Raw genomic sequence first — 26,711 nt, 5'->3', positions numbered from 1 at the left:
AAAGAAAGTAAATATTGAAGAAACGTATATGAGAAGCTAGATTCTAGTTCTGTTGTAATTTTAGAAGTCCTCTCAATGGCTAGTGTATCTGACAAAATATTGAAACAATAAATAAGCATATTCCTTAGACATGCATTATTTATTACAAGTATGTGTGTTGCCCTTATTTCACAGGCTACAAAATAGTTTTAAGACATGGTTTATGCACAGCATTGGCAAAGAATATAATTAGAAATTATTAGTAGTAAATAATTAACCAAACCTAAAATTTAAAGCTGAAGCTTATTAATCAGTCATACTAGGATATGACCCACTTCTCTATCTACTGACAGGAAAGATTAAAGGCAACATTTCTGTCCTCTGAATCTAGTGGGTTTCAGTGTTATTATACCTTTTCCTCTAAAATGTGTGGCTCATTGAGAGACTGCATTGAAATCTGTTTTCACAATATCTGCAGTATTATTTTGTTAACCAAGCTCTTACCTGCTGTGACAGAAAGAATACATTTCCATTACATATAAAAAATATTTTACCATTCCCTCCTAATAACCTCCTGTCCAAACCTCACTTTTAAAAAAAAATTGTTTTTACTGGAGATTAGACCTAGAAAATGTGTGAAAGAACATCTGTCTGCCTTAGGCAATGAATGCGGTGGATGTATGTTGCTAGTAAATTAGTTGGAAATAAAGATTTTCTCCTTGTATTCTGCCAGTAATTTGCCACTCAAATTAAGACAAAGGATGTAATCTATTAGCTGGTGTAGCCTCATTTGCTTCTTTATTGTGACACTTTTTCAGCTTGTGTTGACTCTCCACATAAGACATATGAGATGGCAAGAAGAGATACAGTAGATAAAATTATAAAACTCAGACAGCACACCCTTATCTTTCAATGGGTGCAGTCTGCATAATCTTACTGTAGTATCATAGTATCATGGAATTGTTTAGATTGGAAAAGACCCCTAAGATCAAGTCTTGCTATTAATGAAGCATTGCCAAATTCATCACTAAAGCAGGTCCTGACTGCCACACCTACACATCTTTTAAATACCTCCAGAGACAGTTACTCCACCACTTCCCTGGGCAGCCTGTTCCAGTGCTTGACAACCCTTTGGGGAAGAATTTTTTTCCTAATGTCCAGTCTAAACCACCCTTGGTACAATCTGAGCCCTTTTTCTCTTGTACTGTCATTTGTTACTTTTGATAAGGAATAGACATCCTGCTTGTTACAAGTTATTTCTAAGTTACCTGAGTTTTCGGGACATCATCATATGTTAAAAGACATAAAATAAATCTAAATAAAAGTAAATAAATAATCAGCAGTGTTTTGAAAACTCTTTTAAAATCAGCTTTGACATCCTAGACAAAGTTGATTTTTTGTGAATATTCTTAGATAGATTATTAGACAGATATGTGAATGCTTTACCTAGGAATTTCTAATAAGTCGTTCTTGGTAATGCAAGTTATACAGCTTCCTCTAACTGCAAAATTAATTTTATGGTCAGAAGTATACTGCATGATACACAAACATAAAAGGAAAATAATACAATTATAAAGGTAAAACCAACTCTTGAGCTTCCTAGTAGTCTTTAGACATCCATTTAGAAAAATTCACTTATTTTAAGAGGATGTCTGTCACTGCAAATATCCCAGGTACACAACCTGAATATGAGCAATGCAAATAATATAATGCCATGTTTTGAGGTCCTAGTAGCACTTGCACCTTAAGCTTAAAATATAGTTTACTGCTTATTATTGTGATTATATTGGGATCTTATTGCTTAGCTGATGCAGAAAACACTTTGTGTTATAATCATAACATAAAGCTCTCACTTCCATGTGAGCTTGATTGAAATCTGAATACAGTCACTATATGCTTATGGATTAGCACCTATTTTCTTTCTAATGTATGCCTGTTGTGTGTCAAGTTAGTCATCACAGATAATCAGATAATTGAATTACTTCAATTTCTGCAGCTTCCAAACAGTAGCATGCAAACTGCAAAAGCATATTTTAATCATGGATTTTAAATGCAATTCAAAATACAAATATTCAAATATTCAAATATTGAACTTATATACATAAGCAAAATGTGGTTTTTTTTTAATATTGAGCAAGAGTAAAGTTTTTTTTTTTGGTTTTTTTAATTATTCTGTGTAAAGAAGCTAGAGTAAATTAGCATGTAGTGACCTCTACTACATGCAGTAAAGCTAGAAAAATCTGTATTGTTTACCTAGCTGGCTTTTGAGCCTTAAAGATTTATTTTTGCATTTTGAAAAAGTAATGACCTTAGTGGAAATTGTTGGAATGTGAATCAAAAGCAAAATGAAACTAATAGGTGTTCTTTGGCTTTCTTTTAATGGATATTTGTTTTTAGTGACCACTTTTTAATTTGCTCTAGTGATGTGGAAAGTAACTTTTAAAACTTCACCTTTTTAAAGCATAAACTTTCTATGGACTTGTAAGCCTATTTCTACATTTGAAAAATAGAGGCACAGGTAGGACAGAGGTGTGGCAAAGTACTGCACAAGTTGTTCAAAACACTTTAGACCCTGATATCTGTGGTTTTCTGTCTAAATGGATTACCTCTGCTTGAAAACAAAATTTTTAAGTTGTAACATTTTTAAGTTATGATTTAATATGCATACATGTTGTAGGTACACACAGAAGACACATGTATGTGTTTGCAGGTACGTGCATTTACATTATCATGTAATGTAGCATACATATGTATCATATGTAGAAATATATAGTGGATATGTCAATTGTAGAGGTAGAAATTTAGCAGAACTGAAAACTAAGCCCATGGGTCTTAAGTTTTCTCCTAGAGACACTTGCTTTCATCATCTCCTCCATGCAAAGACATTTTATTTACCTACAGAAAGCACTCTCCCCCATTAACTGCAACTGCTGTTCACTTCAGTGTTACTCTTCTTCAGTACCCTTTTTGCCCTTGTGTCAACCTTTGCCCAGAGAAAATTAAATTAGTTGTTGTAATACTACAAACCTCATCTCTGTGTCAGGGCTCTTCTGTAGTTCTGGGGTGTGGGACTCCCATCACCAGGATTGCTTCTAAGAGCTGAGTGACATATTTAATATTTTCAAATGTGTTAATATCAGTTTGAACCTTTTGAGGGCTTACTCTCCTTAGTGAGATGCTAGAGCTCATGTCTGAAAATTTTAGAATAACTTAAGGGATGTGATTTGCATGTAAAGTGTGAGCAGAAAATGAGTCTTGATTGCCTTAGTTTCATTGGTTTGGAAATGTATTTATTACACAGTGCATGGGAAATAGAGAATAAAACTAAAGGTTTTTATTCTTTATACCTAAATCTCAGTAAAACTCCCTGATATGCAATGTGTCAAATTATATGTGGTCTTTGAATACAAATTTTTCTAGAGTTATATTTCTAGCTGTTTCAGCACAGCAAGTTAAGAGTGACATGGAGTACTCCTGAGATTATGCCTGTGATAGACAGAGTTTTTATTTCCTAATCTAAACATCATTCAGTTCATAATTACCTTTAGGGTACATGTCAACTCATGACATTCAATCTTGCCATTTGTCTAGTGTTTTACTCCCCAGAAATCTTCCTTTCAGACAACGGTTGTTTTTATTTGAAATATGTAGCTAGATAATGCAGTGTGTTTATCTGTGATTACAAAACTCTGTTTATGTTTTGAAAGTTTTCTAATATTTGTGCCAGCTTAGAAGAAGTTTAATACCAAAATTTCAAAATTCTAGAAATAGGTGACATATTTAGCTCCATTTTTAAAGTATATTCATTTTATCATTGTTGCTGAATTTCTTGTACTACATACAGCTGTGTCCTTCAGCTTGCTTTTCTGAGCAAGGTTTGAGCAAATCAGCAGGACTTAATAATTTCATGGATAAAAAAAGCATTGAATTGTCAACTGTTAAGACAACTGCCCAAATTATAGACAGTACATGTTGCCACACAATTTTAAAACTATGAAAGCACTCATCAAGAGCTGCTCTAGAGTTATTAATTATTCTGAATCCACATTAGTATTTGTTGAACCGAGTTTTCCTAATGGGCTTGTGAGATTTAGGGTTTTTTGGACATTCAAAGGAATGAGAATGTGAACCATCAATTAAAATTATTACTTGCTCATTTTTATATGATATATGAATTTTATAGTACCAATTAAATATTTTCAGTTGTCTACAATGACAAGAGTATAGAACAGTATCTATAAACTGAATGTAAGATTTTTATTTTGGCTACGTTTTTCATTTAAATGATAGTCAGCAATACTTTTAAAATCGTATGATAAGGAGTTACATAGGTACATAAATGGAGATCCATCCCATATAAATTAAAGTTAAAACCTGTTCATTAAAACTCAGTCTAAACCATCAGGAAGGGAGACTGCAGTCTAAGAAATTATACGATTAAAATGCATTTGTGAAGAACTGAATCTAGCTTCACTGTGGTGTTTTATTTGAAAACTGGTTTTCATTTTGCTTGCTTCAGTGGAAGATATGATTTTAATGTGGCTTGCTGAACAGCTTGAACAGCCATTTTCATCATTGAATTTCAAACTTTATCTATGGGACTTGGTATCATTCTCAGGGGAAAATAAAAAATATATGAATGTCCCTTGGGAAAAATATTTCTTTGACAAGCAAAAAAGTCCATAATACACAAGATGGCACTGTTTCACTTGTGAAAATGCCTATTTTTCACAAATAACTGTGAAAAACTTGAACTGAGAGTGCAGAAGATTTTAGATTTTTGTATAATTGCAGTGCAAACAAGTTTGCATAATTGGATAGCTTTGGTTGTTTGTTTTTTTTTTTTTAATTATTGACCAGCTAAAATATACAGATGCAAGAGTGCATAATTTTGGCAAGTAAAAATGTCTCTGAAGTTACAATTGACAAAACTGAATGATTCAGGAACTGGAAACCAGATATGGGCTGAAATTCTCTGCGACTTATTCCTCTCCTTCTAAGAATTCTGGTGAATTTGGAATTTAGCTTTCAATTGGTTGTATTCTCCTGGATCTTCTTTGAACTGCTCTGACAGGCATAATAAGCATATAATGTCAGTTTCTGCATTCTTCTTTTAAGGTTAGCTAATAAAGAGCAAAAGGTATGTGCTAAAGTAAATGAGAATTTCCTGTTGTGGAGGGGACTTAATTTTTCAATTGAGTATTGACTTCTAATGTAGTTTTTTAACTTTTCATTGGAAAAAAACCCGTAAAATTATATAGAATAGTTTCAAAAAATCTTTTCCTTGTAGACATTTTTGATCTTAGCCAACATTCGCATGTTCAGTTTTTGTGAAAACCCAGATGCATCTATCAACGTACCTAAGCACAACATAAGAAGGTTATTCTTAATGTTTCATAATCTTTCTTCAGGATTTATTAAATAAATTGACAGTGTTTACTTATTATTTTTCTCAGGGACAGAGTAGAAAATCTGCAAACCTTCAACCAAGTTAGATTCAGTAATTGAAATAACACTTTATCATTTCAGTTGCAGATGTCTAAATTTAAGTACATGTGTACTGAAAGGCTGGTAAACATTGATAAATTCTTAGAGTGGGATTCTTTTGTTCTTAAGTAAATATCAGAATTTAGTTCTCTGACTTTAGATAAATTTTCAAAGTAGACATTGGTTTACTTTTCAGATATTTGAGCTGTGTTTAAAGACATTCAGAAGCCTTGAAAAATGAAGGCACCATTCTTACCCACCTATACATTTTTATAAGGGTTAAAGAAGTTCACTTTGAAATTTAAGACGTTTAGATATGTTCAATCTGAAATTTCACCTGTTGTTTATTGCAAAATATCTGTGGGGGTGTGTTTGAAGCAGGTTTGTCTTTAACAACTGTCACTTTTTGCGTTGCATCACTGAGCAATTTCAGCATCATTCCATTTTAGAGAAGAATAAACTGGAAGATGTTCCCTGGAAGCACATGGCACCATATTTTGTGGCTGTTACATGGCACTTCATTACAGGATGAAATTAGAAGTAGATGCCATGAAAAATGTACATTGTGGTTATAGGGTCCACAGCACTGATAGCTCCTCTGTTTAATCTGTTTCTATGCCACTTTCTAATGTAGCCAGTATTTGTAGTTGTTGCTAGTGTACCCTGCAAGCAGGAGGGCTTAGAACCTAGGAATGTAGCCTGCAGTCTATAAATAAACCTGCAAACTCTCAAAAGCTGACAATTTCCTTCTAGTAACACTTGTGGATTTTCATTGCCCTGAATATTCACATTGTTTCCTCACCATAACCACACTATTTCCAAATTGCTGCAGAAAACAGTTCTGATGTGCAGACCTCAAAGTGCTCTATAATTACAATCTATGTGTAATTTGAGATAGTTTTGTTCTTGTTTCCTGGATACTTTGAGCATGATAAGACATTGTGCTTCAAGCAACAAGAGAGTAATGTAGTTTTGCAAAAAGACCACTTGTGGTAACTACCTTTTGTAGACCTTGACCACCTCCTGATGACAAGGGATATCGTACAAGTGCATCATAATAAATTTGTCTGCACCAAGTTTCTCTGGATTTGCTTCTCTATTTAGCCATTTCATATAAGAACCTAAAAGGCTTTTTCATGTCAATGTCTTTGGAATGATGAACTATATTTTGATACTTCTGCTTGGTAAAAAAGTAGTTGTGATCCTCAGGTAGAGATGCATATGTCTATACTACAGTAAAAATGATCCACTGCTATGTAATTAGTTGAGGAAAGTTTTAATCAAGAATATTAACAAGTAGATATGGTTAGTCTTCTGCATTAAATAGCAAGAAGATCTTCAACCATTTCTATGTAGAAACATTGTCTAATTTCAATGAGAGACTAATTTCAAACTAAACATGGCATTTTAAATTCATTTTAATTTGCTTGCAAATATTGCTTGTTTGTTGTTCTCTTCAACTTATAATTTTGATATAAATTTTCAACTATGAAGTTTATACAGTAAGTGGTAACTATTCATTTGCTGAAGAATAGTAATGTATTTAAAATTTTATATTTTTAATTTCTACTGTTGCTAACACATAATTAAAATTTCAAGGTGCTCTTGGGTGAGGTTTTTTTGTTGGTAGTGGTTGGGGGGTTTACCTCTTATTTTCTCAAATATTGTTTGGGCCACTAGGAATGCTCAACATTCCAATTTTAGTCTGATGTATGCAGTTAGGATTGGAGATATTTTCAAGAAACAAATCTCTGAAAAATTTCTCTATTCTGATTATATTTATACTGAGGAATACAAACAGTGCTTGATGAATGTTTGCAATCTAAGACATTTTTCTAAAAAAACCTTATTTTTTCCCTGAACTTAATCAAGATTTTGCATAAAAAATTAGAATTTTAATTTATTTTTGATATTGTTTTACAGTGCATGATCAAGTAACAGAAGGTAATTCTTGAGTAAGTGAAATGAGGTTGGAGGTATATCAACAAGAGAACCAGTGTTTCACCACTTGCCATGTTTCAGAAATCTAATGAATGATGAAGAAATATGAACATAATTAAGAAACTGAAGCACTAGCTGCCTCAAAACCTCCAGTTAAGACTAGAGTGTCTTTTAAGTGTTGATAGTCACACAGAATTTTAGTCAATTAGTGAGGACTATATATCCATTAATAAACTCTTAATTAATTGTTACAATGTTTTAATTTAAATTAAACAGCAATAGATATTATATCAGAAAGCAAAAGCAGCCAGGCTGGGAATAACACATAAATATCAAGTACAACAAGAATTTAATTTCCAGTGGGATTATCTTTCTTTGTTTAGCTGGCTATGGCACTCCAAGGAAGAGTCAGATCCCCTCTCTCTGTTCAGTTCTGACGATGAAGAGTGCAGTGCACTCTGCTTTTACACTCAGGGTTAACCACTTAATAAGATAAAGGTAGGAGTTTTATTTCCTGACTCAATAAGCAAAATGAATTTTATGTTTCTATTATTTTGCTTTAGTGGAACATAGCATTTTTTTCAAGGTGTCAATTTAAATGATGAGTTTTCCCCATTTCTCTTAGCAACGGTGATCATTTTATGTTGCTTTGAGCTGGGGTGGGGATGTCAGATTTTATGAGGTCACTTCCAACCTGAAATGCTTTATGATTATCTATATCTAGTGTTTGAAAATCATGGCCTGTTTTCCAGATTGGTAGAATGCTTAACTGATTTATCCTGTAGCTTTTCCATTAATGTGTGATAAAGATACTATTTATGGTAAAGACTGCATGGCTGTTCAAGTGATTTCTGACACTTATTGGTCAGCTTGACTTTGGAACATTAAGTTCTCTTGCTGATCATTCACTGCTGCACTACAGTGTCATTTTGATGTTTGAAGCTATGGAGACAAAAAAACTGAAAGAATCTCTTAGGTTTTATAGTGTTATGACTAAGTTAAGGACTTTGAGAATTCAGAACTTTGCAAAACAAATCATGCTTTGATTCTCAACTTTTTCTTTGAGATGGTATTGAAAAAATCTTTTAGGAACTATTCAACAATTCTAAAAATGAAAATATGGTTTAAAAGACAGTAAAAATTTGAAGCTCAAAGGAAGAAAGAGTGATTAAGATAACCTTTGTTTTCCCTCTTTCACCCTTTTTCATAGAACTGTTCAGATTGGAAAAGACCTTTAGTATCATTGAGTCCAGTTGTTAACAAGCACTGCCAAGTCCACCAGTAAACCATATCCTCAAGTGCATCATCTTTCAAGTACCTCCAGGGGTGGTGGCTCAAGCATTTCCCTCGGCTGCCTGTTTCAATGCTGGACAATCCTTTTGGTGAAGAATTTTTTTTTTTCTAATATCTTATCTAACCCTCTCCCAATGCAATTTGTGGATGTTTTTTCTTGTCCTATCTATCTCTTGTTACCTGGGAGAAGTGACCTGGCTACACCCTCCTTTTTGGTAGTTCCAGATAGAGATAAGGTTTCCCCTTGAGCCTTCCTTTCTCCAGGCTAAACAACCCCAGTTCCCTCAGCAGCCCCTACTAACACTTGTGCCCTAGACCCTTCATCAGATTTGCTGCAGGACCGCAGACACACTCCAGCACCTCAATGCCCTTCTTGGAGTCAGAAGCCTAGAAGTGGACACAGGACTTGAGGTGTGGCCTCACCAATTCCAAGTACAATGGTACAATCACTGCCTTGGTCTCACTGAACACATCTGATTGTTGATACAGGCCAGAATGCCATTGGCCTTCTTGGCCACCTGGGCACAGCTGGATCATGCTCATCTGGCTGTCAACCAGCACCCCCAAGTCTTTTCCACTGGCCTGTTTTTCAGCTACTCTTCCTTCAGCCTATGATGCTGCCTGGAGTTGTTGTGTCACAGGTGCAGGACCCAGCATTTGGCCTTGTTGAGCCTCATACAATGAGCCTCAAACCACCAATCCATTCTTTGCAGAGCCTTCCTATTCTCCGACAAATCAACACTCCAGCCCAGCTTGTTGTCATCTGCAAATTGACTTGGGACGAGCTCAATTCCCTCATCCAGATCATTCATTGGTAAAGATATTAAAAATACCTATCCCCTTACCTGAACCTCAGGGAAAACCAATTTTGACCATCTACCAACTAGATTTAATTACACCATGCTTTAGGCCCAGGCATCCAATATTATTTTTTCCCAGTGAAGGGTATACCTATACAAGCCATGAGAATCCAGTTTCTCCAGAACATCACAAGAAACAGTGTCAGAAGTTTTGCTTAAGTTTAGGTAAAGAAACTTGGCCTTTTCATCATCCACTAATCCAGCCACTTTGTCACAGAAAGAGAACAGTTTGGTCAAGCATGACCTGCTTTTCAGAAACCCATGCTGGCTAGGCCTTATTCCCTGCTTGTCCTACACATGCCATATGATGACACTCTAGATGACCCTTCCTGGAACTGAGATCAGGATGACAGCCCTGTAGCTCTCCAGATCCTCCTTTTTACCCTTCTTATAGATGGGCATCACACTGGCCAATCTCCAGTTCACTGGAACCTCCCCATTTAGACAAGACTAGAGGGTAAATTATGGGAAGTGGTCCTGTGAGCACTTCTGACAGCTTTATGAGTACCCTTGGGTGGTGGATTCCACCCAGCCCTTTAGACTTATATGTGTGTCTGACTGGTGTAGCTGATCATTTCCCCATGTATTATGGAGGCCTCATGTTCCTGTCCTTCAGGTCAGGGGACTGGTACTCTGAGAACAACTATTTTATATTTAAAGACTGAGGGAAAGATGGCAGCCTTTTCCTCATCCTTTGTCATTATGCTTCCCTCTACACCCATTAAAGAATGAAGATCATCCTTTACCCTCCTTTTGTTGCTGATGTATTTACAGAATTTACAAAACTTTTTTATCTTATTTGGGGCTTTTGGGTATTTATATATTTAGTTTTATCCCTACACAGCTTCACGACATCCTTGTAGTTCTGATTTTCCTGCTCCTTCTTCCAAAGCTCACCAACTCTTATTTTTGACCTGAGTTCCAGTAAAAACTCTTTATGCAAAGGTTCAGTTACCCGTGCTGCCTTCATGCAAAATTATGGTTTGAGTTTTTAAGCATGAAACTATGGCATGACCTAAGAAAGGATAATCTGTTTTCTCAGGCACTTTTGACCATCTCCATTTCTCTCATTCTCAGTTGAGATTCCAAACAAATTATTACTGAAATTATGATTGAAGAGCAATAAAGCTACTAGAGTGTGATAGGATGGTAATAGGTATCACTTAATTTGAATTTTTTAGCCTAGCAGGATGATGTTCCGTTTTTAGTTCCCTAGAATACTCTGTATATTTACAAAGGCAATAAATAAGATCTAGGTACCTAGTTGCTGTCTATGCTTTCAGAGATGTCCCTTACCGTTATCATAAAATATGGTTCAAATAACTGTCTGGATTTTTTTAAATGCTAATTAAATCTTACCAAATTTTTACAATTCCTGGCATACTAAGCAAGTATGTTTATAAAAAAGCCCTAAGGTATTTGAAACATCTGTGAAAACATAAGTAGACAATTAAACATCATATTTTCTTAGAGTCTCAGATGTATTCCTTCATTAGGTGATAGGGAATAGGTTTTACTTCTGTCCCCCAAGAAATGTAACCATCAAAATGCATTCATTTTTCATATGATTTTTCTTTTGTCTGCTTACTCCATGCTCTTTTTCTGCAGATATGAAAACTTTACTATGTGGTATTGTTAGTTTGTCCCTAATCACAGCTGGAAGTTTACTGTGATTCTGATTGCACTGAGAAACTGCTCAGTGAAGACAGTGTCTTCTAAAGATTGATCCCAGCCTTCTGTTTTCAACAAAAGTACCCGATAACCATGCAGGAGTTTTAGGAATATTTGTGCAGAGTATAATGACATCAAGCTTCAACAAATTTATTCGTATTTTCTTTTCTCCTTTAGTTTCTGTTGAACTGTATAAAATACTGTACTAGTGGGTTTTATTAAGAGCTAAATTTGATACATTCTATATCTTTACATGGACTGTATTGTCTTTCTTAGTTTTGGCTACAGGTAACATTAAATACTTGCAATAAAGGAAAGTAGGACATAAACAGTTTTCAAATTTAGCAAATGTTAGTAGCATTTTCTTTCTTTCACTAGAACTCCATAAAAAAATTAGTTTGGAAGGTAGAATATAGATGTTCTAAGCTATCCATAAACATGCCCACATAAAAAGTTCTAAGATTATATAATTCTTTGTAATATCTATGTCGTTTGCATGAAAATCTCTTAATGCCCATTTGCACAAGGTCACTAATAACTTACAATACCTTTTCATTTTGGATTTATGCAAAAATAACTAAAAATATCTTTTGCAATTTCAAAGGACTTAAATATGATAATTTGCTTTCATATACTGTCATTGGTATTTTATGTAAAGTGAGGGTGAAAAGCATATTTTAGCAAATTAAAGACTTCAAAAATAATGTATATTTTCCTTTATTTTCCTGAAAGATTTTTTTTTACATGTAACAGTGAATAAGGATCTGAAAATCAAGAAAGGTCTCATTTACAGTGAGATGGGTGATAAGACTATATTTACTGGAGGGACAGCTACCTTCATGTTGCTCCAATGTGGGTTTTGAAGCTTCCCCCACAAGAGTGGGAAATCTGGGAGTGAATTCCCACTGGTGGACAGGCAAGACCATCTAGCAGTCAGCAATCCAAAAAAACTGAGTTAGCAAGTCAGGCCTGAAGCTGGTCTGGGAAATCCCAATGGCAGTGAAGGAACAGCCAGGAGCAGGACTGGGAGAAGTTGTACCTCTGAGAAGTGCACCTGGCTCAGTCCTGGTCTAGATGGCCCCAGATCCATTTGCATGGGTGCACGAATGAGGGTCCCTGCTCTGGGCAATTAAGGCCTATTGGTGCCTGTAGGTATCTGCACTGTTTGCAATGACATATTTTGATCCTCTGAATTGGAGAATGTTTCCCAGAGATCCCCCTCACAACAGGATGATGGGGAAATGTAAACCAGACGGATCATGTTGCATTTTCAGCCATAGATTTACAGGTGAAATTTAATCACAGGATGTGAAATGGCAGAGCTTTGTGAATCAGAAGATGTCAGTGAAGGCATGGATTGCTCCTGGCACTCAAGCATGCAAGATGCTGTTTTCTGGCATATTCATATAATTTCATGGGAGAAAGACTGTCATTGCAGGAGATTGTATTTTAGCAATCATCTCTTAGAAATTAGTTTTGTGATTTGGGCAGGAGAAGTAGAAGAAAATGGACAGTAATGGACACTTCAGCCCTCTGAGATGGTATTAGATTCATGCTTATTGCCTTGTGCAGGGTATTTTTTTGTGAAAGACAGCTGTTCTGATCATATCCCCAAGGACATATTAATCCTGTTACATCAATACAAGTTTAAAGAAATGCCATTGACAGTAGTTTTTCAGATATCCCTTAGAGTGGTTTAAATTTCTTTGATAGTCAGAATCACTACATTGATGGAAATCAAATGCTTGCCTTTAGAGCTCAGCAAGAACTGATTTTGGCTGATACATCAGAAGTCAATGCTTTTAATTTTATTGAAAAATTCAGAAAAATGTTATAAAATTTTGAACTTTCTTTTATGCCAATAATTGTGTCAGATTACTATCATTCATTTTCTTAATCATTTAAAAAGAACCAGAAGTCTGCAGGGGTTTGAGGCAATTTTGTTGGAAATTTGTTGATATAAAGCCCTTCTTTATTTTGATGTTAATATTTAAATATTTTTGGTCATCTCTAAGTATAATTATTAAACAGTGAGAGTAATGGTAATAAACCTGTTTTCTGTAATTTCTTTAAACATGTGGGATTATAATTATCTTTCGGCATTTTTATTTTTTTAATTTTGTTTGAAACTGGTGCAGTCAAATCAGCACATCTGCTGTAGAGTCAGTCATGTTGCTGAATTTGTTGGTAAATTTTTGTTTCACTGTTTTTTTTCTTTATATTGTGGTGTGCTGTGTGATGCTCCCTCCTTTACCTACCCATTCTCTCCTCTCCCTTCCCACCTTACTCCTCTCATGAAGACAGATATTAATGCCTCCATTTCTACTATGCAGCTGTTGTTGTTGTTGTGGGACTTAGAGCAAGGGAGAAAGATTTTTCTATATGGGTTAACCTTATGTAGAAGAATTCAATTATATTTTCTAGACTTTATCTTTGGGCTTCATGGTTTCACAGCTTATGTTCTTGAGTACTACAATTCACTGCAGAACAAAGATCGGGGGAAAAGCAAATTTCTACAGAAAGAAGGTTCAAATGTTCAGGTATCATTTATGGTGATGACATCCATCTCATGAGTTCTATTTATGACACAGTTTGATTGTCATAGTTTCTATGGTTTCATAGAAATTTGCATGTTGCAACTCATGCAAGAGTACTTTCTAAAACAGTGTCAAGGATTAGCTACAGAAATAATTCTTAACCTGGCAGAGTCCTTGAGTTATGCAGATTTGGAAATAGGTAGTCTTTATAAACATCACGGAGGAATAAGGAAGGGGGAAAACACAGCTTTCAGTGGGCATACTGTACAGATACTTCAGGGAACACAGAAACTACATTCTTGTAGTTCCTCCTCTTCTACTGGTTGTTCTGTCTGGTCTACATTCATATTGCTGAGACAAATGCTCCTTATAAAATTGCATTACAGATTTCAGTTTTTGTCAAAGGAGTCAAGTCAATTATGGCACAAAAACACAATCATTCTATTGCTACAATAAATATAAATCATGTTTCAGAATTTTTGCTTTTGTACTATATTGTAAATTGAAAAATATTCCTTTTAAGTATTCCTTTTAAGAAACTGAAATTTAGCTGTGTTCTCCTTGGCCAGGTATTTTAGGTACTGGGACTTGGAAGCATGATTAAACAAATTCACCTTTCCTTGTCTTTTTTTGTCAGAATTAAGCACATTTATTGATGTGACTTCTGCAGTACAGCACCCTGTTTCAGTCACTATGGTCAGGTCCTGCAGCTGCTAAGAATTTCATAGATAAAGTAAGAGGCAAAAATGTATTAGAATAGTTCTAAGAAGATTTCCAAGTCCTTTTTTGTAACCCTTTAAACTTTCAATGTTCTGTTTACCTTTGACATATACCTGGCTTGGAGGAAAAAAAAAAAAGAAAAAAAGAAAAAAAAAGCAAATTATTCTAACTGAGAAAAATAATAAACATATATTACATATATTAAACATATATATGTCTATATAAAACAGCATTCACCTTTCTAAGTACTTGTGGAAGACCAATAAAAGTATCCTGTGGAAAGAAGATTTGACACCTCCATGTTTGTAGATGGAAGGAAGTTGAAAGAATGTGTTTAGATCAGAATGGGATCTTAAACATTATGTTTGAATGTTCATTGAATCACTCCTAGAACAAAAATTATGAGAAAATACTTTTTTTTTAGCAACTGGAATTACCTATCAATTCATCTGTGACTTTTACCAAATCAATTGCTTCAAAGGCATTTCAAATTTAGTAGTGAACAGCTATCTGTAGTTTTAAAGTAACCCACTCTGGAATGCAACAGCCTATGCTGTCACACAAGACAAATACAGCCAAAATTCCATTAAATTAAAAAGTCTCACATATATAAATAGGAAGATAAATTCTGTAAACCTAAAAGTATTTTCAATCTTATCATGGTCTAAGAGAAAACTACCAGTAAATGAATATGCACAAGAATATGTATCAGCTTTGAAGATAAGTAAATGATAACTGTCTGAAAACAGTAATGGTATTCGTGGTTTGTATTTTAGAAGGAGCTATCTTATCTTAAGACAGTGGAAGAGAATATTGGTTCAAGGCATGACACTGCAGTGAAAAACACAAAGGTATAACAGTCCATAATTTATCAGCCTTATATATACAAGTCTCATCTTGTATAATTGTCTTATCATTGAATGAAAGTAGAAAATTATTTAAATTAATGCAAATAGGAAACATCATGCAGATGTGCTCTTAACTTTGCAATGAAAAGTTTAAATTTTCTCTTTGACTTGAAAATAATTTAAGCTATCTTTGCCTTTTCTCTGTCACATCTAAAAAACTCAAGCATTATGGAAAACTAACAATTAAAGAGTAATTCAGTGCTATGGCAAGCACTGCAGGACAAGATGAGAAGGCAGGATTTCTGTGATTTGTCAGAGCAATGCTCCTTTTATCCCAGAGCTTTGCCTTCCAAGGATGGGATCGTGACCGGCTGGAAGTACCTAAAAGCTCTCTTGCACCACTGCTTCCCTAGTGGTGTTAGAAGACATTCGAAAGGGAAGAGGGGGAAGGCAGGCAGATTTGGTCACCTCCTGTGGGCCAGTCCCTCCCAGTATTATCACTTCTTGACTTGATCTTCCAATTCCATCAGATTCTCTTTTGAGCATGCCAATAGAGCCTGCTATCAGAGCCTTCCACTGCTCCACATTTCAATCATTCCAAGTTTGCTGTCTGGAGTGGCACATTCTTCCCTCTCTTTAAACAATATCCAAACAGTTTGTCAGGCACCATGTACTTGGTTTTGTCAGGATAGGGTAAGTAAGAGGTGTATGTTTAGCTTACCCCTCTATTAGTTAATAAACCCTTGCTGTGCCCCTCTCAGGTTCCGGAATGCTGAAGAGTCATAGCTTGCTAACTCTTTTCTTACTAAGCAGTTGCTTATAAGCAAATCTTATTTAATGTGAAATTTTTCTTCTTTTTATGTCATATCAATCAATTAGTAGGGAAAATGAAGTATTGACATATCTAGCTTCATATAAAGCACTGTAATACAAGATCTTCAAGACAGTTATTCTTGTGTCTTGATATTCAGAGTATTTAAAATTTACTTAGCATGAAGTAATTAAACAGTAATATAGATAATTTTATGTTTTTAATACTGTGATTATTTGAAATTAAATTACCAATGCAAAGATATGGCAGTCTGGTGATTAAAAATTAAAGAAATGTGCAACATAATATGGCAAAATGAAATACTGAAAGCATGGGAATTAAGATGAAAGAGTTCTTCACACTTACTCTTTATGTGCCTCTTGGTACTTGAACATTCTCTGGTGTGCTTTTACAGGACAACTGAGAACAAAATGTGGGATGTTGCTGAAAAAGAGCAGCTTATTATTCTCCTTGTCTCACTTTTGTGTTTCTTTCCTCATTGCTGGCATTAGTATTCCTCTGGCACCACAATGGGAAAGTTTAAAAAGCTGGACAGAAAACAGATTAGAACTTATCACTCTTCCCTCACCCTTTCCCACTCCCCCTTGTTCTTTTTTCCCTTGATTATTTCCACAAACTGGGTCACAATGGTTAAGATTGTGTCTGTTGTGTGTTACACAAAAATAGAGAACTGGATAGCAGGAACCACCCAACAGCAGCAGAAACAGCCCAAGGATATGAATTTCCCTGCCAGCAAAAAATTCCTCTGTGTGATTATGGACTGCCAGGAAAGGACTTTACTAAATCTTGACCATTTATGTTAAGCTGCCAAATGACATCTTAGAGTGATAATCAGTATATTTTATCTCAATTACAAAATTGCTGCTTTGAATTTATTTCAGTGTTTTGTTAGATTGGAGCAGGCATTTAGTTTTCTGAGTTGAAAATTGATAGACTGTGGTGCTGCCTTAGAGCTCTAAACAATTGAAATGGCTCAACTCTTACTTGAAGTTCAAATTTCACTGGGCACAGCTTCATACTCTGGTATCTCTGAGGAGCATTCCATAAGTTTAATATGTGGAAATTTAAAAGCATGTTTCACCTCTACTGCTTAATTTTGTGGCTGTGGTGCTGCATCCAGAGTACTGCTGCTGCATACAGAATGCTGCTGTTTATTGAACCACTGTCCATGAAAATTTATGCCAGTATTATTGCTTTACTTGATATAGGAAATTATTGCTGTGCAATATAAAGTGTATACACTGCTTTTTAAACATTTTTTATTATTATTCAGTTTTTAAGCTTCAGAAATGTTTTTACTGGGTTAAATAAGCACTAAAAGCAAAGAAATGTAAAGGATAATAAACTAATTAATTGTGTAATATCTTCATTATCCACTGTGGAATTTGTATTACATAGGAGATAAACATTCCACACTCTAAGAATAGATGTTTTGCAAAATTGTGCTTTTGGAATACATAATTGCCTGAATTTTGTTGTTTCTTGTAATTCTTTCTGACTCTTTTTATAGAATCACTGACTTTTTGTCAAAATCTCATTAATTGATTTAAATGTGATTACAGCTGCTAAACTGGTCCATTGGATGGAGTTTCAGTTACCCTGTAATTTTATCATGTAACATGCCAAATATTTCATTTTCATTTAATACGATTTTTCAGGTTGTCAGTGTACATCCAATGCTAATACCACAGAAAGTTCAGGGAATCATTTGTGTTACATTAATTGTTTTGTTAATAATTCCTTCACATCCAGTTCCTATTATCTACTATCTGATAATTGGGTGGAATAATTACTTTTTAATCCATCATACAGATTGTGTGGTAAAGTACTATTTCGTTTTTTGGAGGGCTTCTTGAGCATATTTCTTAGGATAATGCTTGGTACTACAAATTTCATTATCTACAGATGTCTGACATAAGTAATACCAAATTTTGTTGTCTGTGTTGTAGACATACCTTTCCTAGGTAAAGAATTACAGTTGTTGCAGCAATACTGCAAAAATATAATTTGCAGTATAAACAGATAGCAAAAGTAGTCCTGCGGATGGGCAGGGAGCTAGCAACAATTAAATCTTTCTATTAAGCTTAAAATATTTAAAAGTTAAAGCAGTCTTAGTCAAAGGCAACTGCCATGGTGTTGTTTTCCTCTGGGTGTTTGACTTAACACAAGGAAGTGATTGGACATATCACTAGAGTTTGGCATTTGCAATGAGCAGTACAGCGCTGTGTATCTTAAGTGGAGAGGGCAGGCGTGTGTCTGATGCAGTAATTGATGGACTGCTAGTGTCTATACTCATACATCTGAAGTAACTAAACAATCAGTAAATGCAGTTTAATTATTTTGTACTGTATCGGGTTATATGATGGACCTGTTATCAGAGCATGGTGTGGTGTGCTGGAGACAATCCCACTGAAGAAGTAATATTCAGACTATGTAAGGATAGCTGCTGGTAGAGAAATTACGCGAGACAATCGTGCTCTCCTCTGAAGTGGAGAAGAAAATCAGCAAGCATGATTTGGTTAATTAAACTGGCAGACCGGGTTCATTTTTAATTTGATATTCTCATTAATCTTGGAAGTACACTGCTGATATCTAAACCTTATTGTGAATCAGTATTCCTTTTTCAAAATGAGAAATACCTGTAAAGTTAGTCATGTTCAGCAAGATGCTCTTAGTAGCAGTGAATAATAGTACTTACATTTTTATAATGATATCAGAAGAGCATCATAGTAACACTATGTCTGAAAAGATTGTTAAACTTGTTTGAACAAAACCACAATTGCCTTAGTGTTTTAGAAACCTACAGGACTGGAGAGGGTAGAAGGAAGGAACTTTGGGATAGGATAAATGACCAAAAGAGGCATGCAAAGATGTGATTACTACTGCAGTCAATTTCTCACAAAAATAAAAAAAAAAACCCAAACAAAAAAAACCACAAAAAAAAAAAAAACCCAAAAAAACCCCAAACCACAGAATATGGGTAATCAGAAGTTTCATTAACAGCTGCAGTGTCTGGATGCAAATTTTATGGACTACAGTAGCCCCTAGCTCTAACAGTAATTGTACTTTTGGATACTCCATCACTTTACAGCTGTGGTTCTATTTAAGCATTGTAACATCATTTGCCTGCATCTAGAGCATAAATGTGAAAATGGTGGTAGAGATGTATGCCTAATGATGTAAAAGTTCTTATCACAAAAAAAAATTAAAAAGAAAGCATCTTTTTCACTTTTACTGAGATAGAACTGGGTCCTGTGTAAATATTACATTTTGTATGGCTATTTATTTGGAGGAGCTGTTACAAATGCTTTGTTGGTCAAGTGTTATTTATTTATCTATTGAGAAGAAATTTCTTCAGTTGGATCTTCAGGATCAGAAAATAAGACACTGTCCTCTGTAGAGGAATTAAACAGGATATAAGTGGTTACGATTTGCTTAAAAGAAAAATCACTTCATATCAATTTAACTTACTATTTGTACACACACACTATATGTTAGCCAATTAATTATAACCTCATAATATTGTTTTACTCTATATAATTGGCAAGCTGTCATAAAGCTGAGATGCCTTCATCTTCAAGTTTGAAAGCTGGGTTTTTCCAAAGCTCTATATATTTCAGGTTTAACATGAAAAGAAATCCCACAACTCTGCTTTCCTCCTACCCTCAGAAGAAAGCAAAACTCCCTCCCAGCAAAATCCCAGATAACGTCTTGGTGTTTATAAGAGGGCAGAAGCGTGGGAGAAGTTGCATTTCTTTGGGGAAAATAAAAACTTTAAAAAAGAAATTCTAATACTTTTGCCTCCTCTTAATCATTAATTCTAGCAGAGACTTTTCTGAATCTGGTAACAATGTGATAAGAAATTTCAAATTTTATTCTCATCATATTAAGAAGAACAAAATATTAAAGGTAGGGTTCTTGCAACTGGAGCAGAATATGTAGCCCTTCTAAACGGCAAAGCAAGCTAATGTGGCTTCAGTCACAAGAACTTTGCACCTTCAAGAATAATTTCTTCATCTGTGAAGCTGTGTATGGGGGGTTGGCCTTAGAGAGATTTATAGAGCTTCAGAGGAGCAGGTAGGTCTTATAAGGTACATCTTTTACCCACTCTATAGAACTGGCTCTCTCCTATTAATAAGGATGGTTAGAAGTGTTGCAGATGATGGAAGAAGGACATATAGAAGCCCAAAGAAAGAAAGACACAGCCTCTGAAGGCACTTTCCTCAGCCTTTGGTCTTCATTCCTCTGCTCTTTGTTCTTTCCATCTTGAAGACCTTTTCTTTAAAATATGCTGAGGAAAACAGAGAGGTGTAATCTATCAGCTTTACACTAAATATTATGTTCATATTTATGCTCCTCATATGCATTTTTCGTATATAAAATAATTTTATCTTGAAATGTGTATGGGATCCTCTTGTTCTTTAAAAAGAACAGTGTCTGGTTGTATGCATACCCTTTAAATCTAGAACTTGTTCTTAAGAATCTTAAAACTTAATTTCAAACCAGGTGCCTTTTTTCATCATTGCATTAAATATCAGAAATCTGTTTCTTCCTTTAAAACATTAGAAAATAGGTGAATGATCTGAGGTCATAATTTTGCTTTCCAACAGATGAGGTGACAAAAGACCAACAGGAGAAATACAGATTTCAGCAAAGGAAGGAAATGTCAGCCCTCCTGAGTGCCCCCACTAACTGAATTAGTGTGCTTCCCTTCTTTCTTTTTCTCTTGCCAGCTGATCCCAGCATAACAACTATGCAGAGAGTCCTCTCTGGGAAAACAAGTCTACCTACATGACAGCAAGATGAAAGTAATCTCTGAGAAGTTAAAACCAGTTATAAACATTTATCTTATTTTTTTTACTAAGAGCAGTACTTGTCTCATGGAGGGGCTGTTTACAACAAAAAAATTGGTTGCTCAGTGCATTGTACCATCCACACATTTTCTTGATGCTGTCACTGTCAGTGTCAGTAGTGTTTAGTGTGAAAACTGTAGCTTTGCAAGCATTGCTCCACTGAAGTTTCCTGTTTATGTCTTGGAGTAGTACTATCATTTGATTTTGAGAATTGGAGAGACTAAGGATTTGGGATAAATTCCAAACTTCAACCCTCAGCACATGACCGTTTATCAGTGAGACGATCAATACATGATGCCAACAAAGTGTTTGGGAGTTCTTGCCTCAAGTGTTTATGAGGTAGAACTTGTAAAACCTGAATCTTGTGTCCTGGGAATAAAACACACTTCAGTTTCCACTCATAAAAGAGCAGTTGAAGGATGTCTGTAAAAATTATCCTGTGGATAGCATTGAACAGAAAAAGTAAGAAAACAATTAAAATTATCCTCTCCTTATGATATAATGATGGCAAACTAAATGTTTAAATTCTGACAGATTTCAGAGTTTGATTTAATAAATTATGCACTTAATTCACTTAACACTGACAGTGGCCCAGTCACACAAGAATAAAAAGATCATTGCTTCTGGTTTGATTTAGTCAGTTTGAATTTTAAAATGCATTTGATGTTCACCTTAAAAAAAAAACTAAGAGTAGTCCTCTCCAGTACTTGGAACAGGTTAAGTTTCTGCTCTCCCCAGAGATAGCAGGAACAGGCTCAATCCAGTGAAGAAGTATCTGTGCAAACAGAGATATCACATCTTGCACATACTGTTCTTTATTATTTTATATTTATCTGTGGCAGTGGTGATTCTGGGTATTAGTTGTACCTAAGTGTACTGAATGTGAGCTTCACAACGGATACATCAAATGGGTTGTTTCTCCTAACTTCAGGACTACAAAAACAGCAAGAAAGTAGCAGGAGGATTTAAAAATATTATTGTAATTTTTCAGATTCAGATTCTTAAAAAAAAAATCTATTAAATTCTTTGAGATATTACTAAAATTAAATTATTCAGGCATAGTTCACAGCTTTCAGTCACTTCAAGAAAATAATTGTGGGAAAAGAACAGAGGTTTAAGTTGTACCTGATAGATTTGCTGAAGTCTGCTACTCTTTTGGGAAAGGATATGGCAGTTGTCTGATGTTGAACCAAGGAGCATTTAGGAGCAAATCTAGGTAATATTATATAATTTATTCTTCATTTTCTCATGTTTTGGGTCTTGTATGCAGATGTACCTTTACTGGATAAAATAATTTAGGAAGAAGTTATAGGGATTTTAGCCTCCCACTTCTATCTCTCAGCTAAACATTTTCAGCCCATTTATTCCCAACTCAGCTCAGCAGCCTTCTCTGAATTCCTCAATCCCAAATGTCATATACAGCCTGTCTCCTCAGTTGCACCATAACTGTATCAAGGCATAGGGGTTGCATCTTCATTATGTGAAAGGGAGAATTTTGTGCTCAACATTTACACCACTGAGTGGCACAGATCAGTATGCACTGATGTTTCATTTACTGAATGTGCTGTGCATATGGCAATTTGTCATCCTTGTATTTTAATACAATAAAATCATAAGGATTAAAAGTCACATCCTAACTTAGTGGTATGAAATACCCTACATAACTGTCAATCAGTCAATCACATTTTTTTTTTCTTTTTTTTTCTTTTTTCTGTTTTTTTTTTTACTTCTCAAATAAAATCATTAGGATTAGTAATCACATCCACCTTAGCGGTATGAAATAACCTACATAACTATCAATCACTCAATCACTTTTTTTTTTATTTTCTTTTTTTTTTCTTTTTTTTTTCTTTTTTTCTGCTTCTCAAGTAGTTATCATTCAGACAGAGCAAAGGAGGCTTAAGGTTAAATCAATTCTGGATAGTAGCCGAGGAACACTAAAGCCCTGGCTTTTCTTCAGGAGCAGAAAAACATTTGCTTGCAGAATTCTGCTCTTTAGCAGGAGCCTGTCTTTTTTGAAAGATGGAGGACATTTACCAAACTAAACAGAAAGTTAGTGATTGGGATGGTTAAATTTTGAAGAAAACTTGAAGTCTAAGCTAACATTTCTGCAGCCATCTGCCTTAGGAGGTGCTAAGCAGTCTCTGCTAAAAACTGGACAGCTGGTGGCTCATGGGCTTGCTGGGGGATTGTAAAACAGTCTCTCCTTAGGCTGTATTTTCAACCTTTAGGCTTTGCCTTCCTTCCCTCCTCTGCCATCTCTACATACCAAATTAAAAAGGCAAAGCTTTGTAGGCCAAAGGAGTCTTGTAAAATTAGGGTATATAGAGTATCCTAAGGATAGCAGATAGCACATGGAAATAGTGATTATGTGCATATAAATGTGTTTGACATGAGTGGGTATCTGACACATCTGGAAATCTAATTGTAGTTAATCAGTTATGGTAGCAATAGCCAGGAAGAGAATCTCAATTCCACTGGAGTTTGACTGAGAAAAAACATCAACTTAAATAACACCATAATTTTGGCTGTAATGTGTTGGCACCCTCTTGCTTTCCTAAACTCTCTCATTTCCTGACCTCTACAAATTCCTAATCTCCAGAATGTTAAGAATCTGTGGGAAGAAAATCAGGTTTTCATGGTGTAGTCCAGAACATAAGACTGGACTGGTCAGACATGACCATAGAGGAGTTTATGATCTCGAGTCATTGCATCAGAATCTGTTCCCCCTTACAAGGCACGCACTCCAGAGCCAAATGCAGCTTCCTTCACTGAGCCCTGGCAACCAAGCAGAAGAGCTGTTAGCAAGTTTGAACTCTGTGTCTGGGATCAGGGAATTTATAGGCCTGCCAGCAGACTTCTCCAATTATCTAAAGTTTTCTTATGTCTTTCCAGATGTCTGGATAATTGGGGTTGTATGCTGAATTGTTTTATTTAATTGTGAACTAGTGCTGTTTAGCTGAGCTTTAGTGCTTGGAACGCCTTTGTTTTTAGTTTTTATTTTTTGATGTCTCCACCAATGCAGTGTCTCTCTAGCCAGAACTTAGAGAAATTGTACAGTTTTCTTGCCTGTAAGTAGTATGAACATTGTTTTTTTATTAAATGAATGTCTAAATGAATTTTCTGTTTGGATTTATTTCTAAACAGATATTCACTTTGACTGTGCTTTGATTTTGACTGTTTCCAAGGGAGTATCTGCTGAGATGTTGAAAATGAGAAAAATTTTGCTTATAATTAGAAAGTGGGAGTAACAATTGTAATGTTCTATCAAAATGCTTTTCAAACAAAGCACTTCCTTTGTCATTTTAGTAATTAACTGATCAAAACCATAGAACTTATGCTCCATTGTTCAGCAGTTTTTTGACATAGAACACAATCCAAATCAATCCAAAGTTGTATAATCAAAAACAGCACACACCAGTCTTTTTCCAAACTACAATGTGTTTACTGCTGTTGTATTAGCAGAAATTCTTGCTTTGAGATGACATGTTATACCCTTTCCTCATTTCTTTCTACATCTCCAGGATAACAGAAGGAAGCGCATCCTTCTGTTATAAGGAATTTGGGAGAAAAAGAGAAGAAAGAAACTTATATTCTGAATGTTATCAAGTCTGTTTGGTTTGTAATGTAGAGGTTCATGTGTGAGATATGATGGATGCCCACTGGTATTATGAGAGCTCTGCAATGTGTTCAATATGTCAGTATTTGGCTCCTCATCCCTTTACAATATATTTCTCTTTGGCAAGTTACATAAAATGAAAAAGTGTTAGCTGACATAATTTTTTAATGGGAGGTGTGGAATTGAAAAGACTGTACTACATTGGTAACAACTTAATCCTTCTCTTTTTATTTTGTTGTTGTTGTTGTTGTTTGTTGGCTTTTTTATTTTTATTCTTAATCCCAGTGTCACTATGCTACAAGATACCCTATCTCTCTCTGCTAGGGTCAGAACAGTTTAGTAAAAACATTCTGCAGACTTTACAGAAATTTCCTCATATTTTTTCTCTTTTCCACCTAAATGGGAAAGTTGAAATCATAGTGTTATTTCTCGTCTAAAGGTAGACACTGCAGTGATAGACAGTCCTTGTGCTGCCAAGTGAACCAGTCCTGCTAATAACTTCTCACTTGGCTACAAACATAAAAGTAATCTACCACCAATATATAACAATTTACCCATATGTAACAACCACCCTTACCTGTGCTGAGAGGTAATTAGCCTGCCCTCTATTGCTTTTCCACATAAATAATAATAACAAACATTCGGCCACTAGGTTGGTACAATGAAAAAGTACAGGTTTTAAAGAGATCTAAAAAGTCATCTAGTATAGCTGTGTTTTCTGTTCTTGAATAGAAAGAAAAATGCTGGCACCAAAGAGGTATTAAAGGTACAGAAATTTCAGATCATAAAAATCAAAGCCGAGTCTACCAAAAGAAACCTCATGAGCTACTGAACAGTTAGTATTAGGAGCCCACACCTTTATTCCAAAAAATGCTACATCTTACCAAATGGAATAAAATTAATAAAACAAATTAGCCTCTATTCCTTACAAGACGCACAATGTCAAAATTATTCTGAAGCTAAAATATCAGATATTTTCAAGAAAATTAATTATATTAATTATATTAATTATGGGAAGAGACTAACAGGTTTTAAGAATTGCTGTAATAAAATAGAGCTGTAGCTAAAATCCAAGTTCATACGTATTTTTTTTAAGTTTGAATTTCTCTAAGAACTCTAAGAACTGGTTGCTTTATATTTTGCAGGCAGAAATTGGTCACTAGGAGTTGAATAGGGAAAAGAGAGACCCTGAGAGTTTGGTCTGTCACATTTAATTTTTGTAGTATTTTTCTAGCTATAGGACAAATTTCAATACTTCATTTCTTTCAAAACTGGTACATACAACCTTTATCAGCTGGAACTTAATTATAATTTTAAATTTACTGCATATACTGCCTTTACACATAATTTGATTGACTGAAGACTGAAATAAATTCTACTTCAAAAAATAACAGAACTCTTCATATTTAAAATGTTTTGGTTTTCGTTACTGGCATGGGGAGAAGACTTTAGAACTCAGTAAATTTCACTCCAGCTTCTTACATCTTGTACATTACTTCGGGGGCCTATGACAGAAACACTTTATACAGAATTCTTGATTGAGGTACATTTTACCTAAATGTAGCTTTTATACTTGTGTTTAATTCAATTTTGTAATTTGTATGTGCAAAGTGTCAACATATTTTGAAAACAAATGTAACATTCATAAAATTTATCCTAAATGTATATGCTAATTACATTATTTTCTTGCCTACTTAAATTTGTATAAAACGATGTTCTCAATTTCATATGATGACTTTTTAAAAAAATTTATACCTTATATTCTTGGAACAGAAATATATTTGACAAGGATATTTTTACAGCAGCCTTCTTCAAGCAGAAGAGGAACTGATTTCTGCTTTGAAATGCTTATTCCATCTCTGTACTGACAGCTGGTCTTCTTCCCTGCCTTAAGGCCAGAATTAATTTTTCCTTTACTACACTGACACTAGACAAACCCAGGGAAACCCAGAGTTTGCTCTGATATTGCAGACTGTTATGTAGACTTGGTAGTCAGATGTAGCTTGCTAATAACATGGCCTACTGCCAGCCAGTCACAAATTCACCACTAGTGGAATTTACCAGTATTCTA

General features: G+C 34.9%; 1 protein-coding gene and 1 long non-coding RNA gene across 7 annotated transcripts in view; one reads left to right on the top strand and one right to left on the bottom strand.

Annotated features, from left to right (window-relative positions):
- LOC147655640 (uncharacterized) overlaps positions 1 to 16,584 on the bottom strand; it is a 37,358-nt gene extending 20,774 nt beyond the window's left edge. Inside the window, exon 1 of the long non-coding RNA XR_015289534.1 lies at positions 16,514 to 16,584. This is a non-coding gene — a long non-coding RNA (uncharacterized LOC147655640). The remainder of the gene's footprint in view (positions 1 to 16,513) is intronic.
- The window catches only part of CDH18 (cadherin 18), a 438,213-nt gene that overhangs the window by 111,720 nt on the left and 299,782 nt on the right, over positions 1 to 26,711 (top strand). The gene's annotated exons all lie outside the window — the stretch shown is intronic.

Source organism: Cyanistes caeruleus, chromosome 1 (assembly GCF_971803275.1).
Source record: "Cyanistes caeruleus chromosome 1, bCyaCae1.hap1.1, whole genome shotgun sequence".
Lineage (NCBI taxonomy): Eukaryota > Metazoa > Chordata > Aves > Passeriformes > Paridae > Cyanistes > Cyanistes caeruleus.
This window is presented reverse-complemented; position numbering and strand designations above follow the sequence as displayed.